Source organism: Gavialis gangeticus, unplaced genomic scaffold (assembly GCF_001723915.1).
Source record: "Gavialis gangeticus isolate Ggan-Ray unplaced genomic scaffold, GavGan_comp1, whole genome shotgun sequence".
Taxonomy (NCBI): Eukaryota; Metazoa; Chordata; order Crocodylia; family Gavialidae; genus Gavialis; species Gavialis gangeticus.
The window spans coordinates 5272847-5277451 of record NW_017729034.1 but is presented as its reverse complement, the minus strand read 5'-3'; positions in this window follow the sequence as shown (position 1 = coordinate 5277451).

Here is a 4605-nt window from a genome sequence, read left to right as displayed (position 1 = left end):
GGAAGATCATCGAGTCCAGCCCCCCGCCCAAAGGGTAGGAAGTCAGCTGGGGTCATAGGATCCCGGCAAGATAAGCATCCAATTTGCTCTTGAAGGTGTTCAATGTAGGTGCTTGAACCACCTCCGATGGCAGGCTGCTCCAGACCTTGGGGGGCTCGGACAGTAAAGAAATTCTTCCTTATGTCCAGCCTGAAATGGTCTTGTAGCACTTTATGACCGTTCGACCTTGTCATCCCTTGGGGTGCTCTGGTGAACAAACGTTCCCCCAGATCCTGGTGGTCACCCCTGATAAACTTATTGGTGGCCATCGGATCACCCCTGAGCCTGCGCTTTTTCAGGTTAAAGAGCCCCATGGCTCTCAGCCTGTCATCGTAAAGTCTGCTTTCCTGACCTCTGATCATGCACGTGGCTCTTCTCTGGACTTCTTTGTTACGTGATTAGAGGAGAGTTAATTTTTTTCATAATCACCCATTTTACAAGTGCTCTGCAGCCAAGCACATGTGTAAGGTCACCACTGTAGAGCACTTTCAGGGTCCAGATTGCACAAAAAATGTCACTTCTGTCTATGCTCTTAAAAAATTCAGTAACACCTCCTACAGAAAAAGATCTAACCTCTCCAGCCATCCTCTGAATCTCTGTTTTTAGCTCAGGGAGTCTGAAAGTGTGCCATGTTCTGTCCTGTCTGCCCCTAGAGAATGAGTTTTAGGACTGACGGCCTACCACAGAAAATGCTACTCTGAGACAGTTGGTATAAGCACTTTCTTCTGCTTATCACAACTTCTGGATGGAACAGAATGTGATGTGCAAGACCCAAAACATTTCAGGTTTTGCAGGCCAAAGGGAAGTCCATTGTATCCAGAAGTAAACTGCACATAAGGGAATTCTATGGAGTCACAGGAGTTATATGCTTTCAATGCGATACATGCTATGCAGCCTCTGTGTTTTATATTGCCTGGAATTGGCAAGTGGTCTTTCACTTGTAGCACTGCTTCAAGAACCATGAAAGTGATAAAGAATCTGGAAGTGATAAAGGCTTTGTCAATAACTGCAGTGAGGGCATTCTGCTCAGAGAATGAAAGTTCAATCTTTACTGTGAAGTAGGCTGTGAACTCCCAACAGTGAAGTCAAAACAGGGTGACTGAACAGCATATAGAGGCAATGCAAGAGAATAGTCAGCCAGAACAGTACCATCAGATCATGCCCCCATGGAAAGGTTTTTTCATAGGTGGTTTGCAGAGGGGGAGAATTTGCCCTCCATCACACTCCGACAAAGGAGGAGACAAATATATGTTGAGGATGGATTAAGAGCCAAATCTCAGCTGTCTACAATTTCAACTTTCAGACTTCACCTGGCTCCCTTCTCTACCAGAGTATGTCAGCCCAGAAGGATGGATCAACAGGAGGACAAACAGAGAGCTTTAATGGGAACACCAACAAAGACAGGCCATCAAAGTGAGCCCACTGCATTGCCATGAACAGAGGTGACTGGTGACTCCTGAGTCTGCAGGGACACAATTTGTGGACAGGCCCAGGGGCAGGCCAAAAGCGCCATATTCACTGCTGTACTTCTGTGCTGCAGCTTAGTGCGCCCCACCCCAAACACCGCTGTCCCACATGGCAAAAAAACTGCCCCATCTTGAGTGGTGCTGAGTCCGGGGCCATTCTCAGGGTGGGGCATGTGCCCCCCCATACCCTCCCTTCCAGTCACCTGTGACCATGAGAGTGGATCAGGCCTGGTCTCAGCTAATAGAGCATGGTAATTGACCAGGCTAGGAGGTTTTCATCATGTACCAAATGGGCCTAAAGGTGTATCCACCTGTTTGGTTGGGCTAGAAGTGTCCTAATGGAGGCCAAACAGTGACACAAGAACATAAGGCCCTTGGCCAGTGCCTTCAAGCTGTGTATGAGAAGCCCCTTTGCTTCTGCCCCACTCCCCAATGATTACCATGCTCAAGAAAGGCTGTGTGCATGCATGGTATCTACAAAGCCCAATGCAGGCTTCCTGCCAGGGCACGGATTTTTGTGATGTGAGTTATTGCTTTCTTCTAGTAATTATTGATAATGTTCTTGGATGAATTACAGACATTTAAAAATGAATTAGATTGTATGTGTGTCTGTCTTGCTCTCTCTCCCCTCACCCCCTTTTCTCCAACACAAGGTCTATAGCTTTGACATGTTGATACATATTCATTACAACTCCCGAGACTTGAAAGGCACAGCTACAGGGAGAGATCAAATCAACGAGCATAAGAGCTGCAATGATAGTGGGTTGCGCTGATGTAAGCATAAGTGGATAAGCAGCATTCTAGTGGTTTGGGCAGAGGACTAGGTACCATTTGAACTGTTTCTAGGATCAAGAGTGGCACCACTGTTTCTTTGATGGCCTTGGACAAGAATTTATGCCTCAGTATCCCCCATCAAGAAAGGGGAGACCAAAATGGTCACAAGCACTCAGAATTCTTCAGCTGAATATATGCTTCCAAATAAAGCAAACTCATAAAGAGGTGATATGTGAAGTTAGCTATGACCTTCCTTGTCACTTCCAGTTACTGAAGCAATCAAAATATCCAAATTAAAAGCTCATTGGAGGTAGAAGCTGTGAGCAGGGATTAAAACCTCAGCTCCTTCTGTTCTTAGGTAATATTGAAATGTCAATGGATAATCCATAAAGCAAGGTGCAGCCTGTCAAAAGGAACATGCATGCATACCTAAACCATATTCTTTCTTGGAAATTTTATTTTGGGTCTTTCTTGTTTTCTTGAACTCTTAAGTCTAAAATTAAAATAATTCTTGATTGTAATTAAACTAATTCTAAATTCTGAAATGACACCAAACTATGGGGGAGCGTTGCCACACTCGAAGACAGGCTGGCAATACAGCCCGACCTGGACAGGCTCGCAAGGTGGGCAGACCTCAACCAAATGTCATTTAATACACAGAAATGCAAAGTGCTCCATCTGGGGAGAAATAATCCGTAACACACTTACAGGCTTGGCAGTGCTACACTTGCTAGCACTACATCGGAATGAAACCTGGGTGTTGTGATAGACAACAAAATGAACATGAGCGACTAATGTGATGCTGTAGCTGGCAGAGCTAATCAAACACTGGCATGCATCTACTGAGGTATCTTGAGCAAGGCTAAGGATGTCATCCTTCATGTCTACTCTGCCTTGGTGAGACTGCAGCTGGAGTTGTGTGTCCAGTTCTGGGCACCACACTTCAGGAAGATTGTGGAGAAGCTCAAGAAAGTCCATTGGAGGGCCACAGGCTTGATGAGAGACCTAGAGAGCAGGTCATACGAGGAGAGGCTGAAAGACTTGGGACTGTTCAGCCTGGAGAAAAGAAGACTCAGAGGGGACTTGATGGCAGCCTGTAAGTATATCAAGGGTGTACATCAGGGCCTAGGGGAGCATCTGTCCACCAAAGCCCCCCCAGGGGAGGGCAAGAAATAATGGGCACAAGCTGACTGAGGATCATTTCAGGCTAGACATAAGGAAAAACTTCTTTACAAGTCAAGTGCCGAGGTTTGGAACAGGCTCCCCAAGAGGTGGTACAGTCACCCACCCTGGTGATCTTCAAAAAGCATTGATGCCCATCTTGCTGGGGTCATCTGATCCCAGCAGTCTTTCCTGCCCAAGTGTAGGGGGGCTGCACCCAATAATCTGTAAGGTCCCTTCCAGCCCCTAACAACTATGAAACTATGAAACCATGTAGCTTAGTGCGGTTTGCATCAGCTCACATGCAGAACACAATTAATAGAGTCTGCTCCAAAGCAGCAGATCTCCAGCTTCTCATCGCAGGACAAAAAGGTATGTGTACAAATGCCCATAAAAACCTGTGTACCCAAAAGGCCCAGAAGAAATCCAGTTTCCTCTCTTGTGGTTCATAGGTCTCTTCTCATCTCCTAGTCTAGTTTCCTGCATGTTTTTCCCTACTGCCATATTCTTCCTGAGTCCCTTGTCAGCAGGAACCTTGCTGTTGTCATGTTAGTGGAAGACAAGTTCATAGCAACTAGAAATTCCATCCTGGACCAGAAAAATCTTCCTGACAGAAATCACACCATAATTGATACATTCCAGGAAAAAGTTTTAGATTTGACAAGCTGGTATGAAACCAAGTAGTTATAAAATTCCCCAGTTTGCCCTGAGAGCTGAAGGGCTGGGAAGCAAGTATCTGTCCTCTCTCAGACAAGGTAAGAGTGCAGCTATATAATATGTAGACTTCAGCACCATGCTGTGAGAAGAACCCCTTAAAATTCTGCCTGAGGTGCATATTAAGTGCCTTTCCTATCAGATACCAAGTTCTATTTTCCCCTTCCTTTGCCTTCCTTCTGGTGATTTGCTTATATTTGTGAGTAATTTAGTGAAAGGTACTGGGTTGACGCCACTGGAGACCTCTGTCCATAAAGTAGGTTTGGTAGAGTCAGTGCTGGGGCAAGCTGCCACCACACTACCCATGCTATCCTGATTAATGGCAACCATTCATAGAGATGAGTGGAGAGTACAGCCTCCAGGGCTCATATTCAGTTCTGACGCTTTGGGCTGGGACTCAGAGAGGGAGGGAGAAAGTTTCAACTACAGTGTGTGTGTGGGGGGGGGGGAG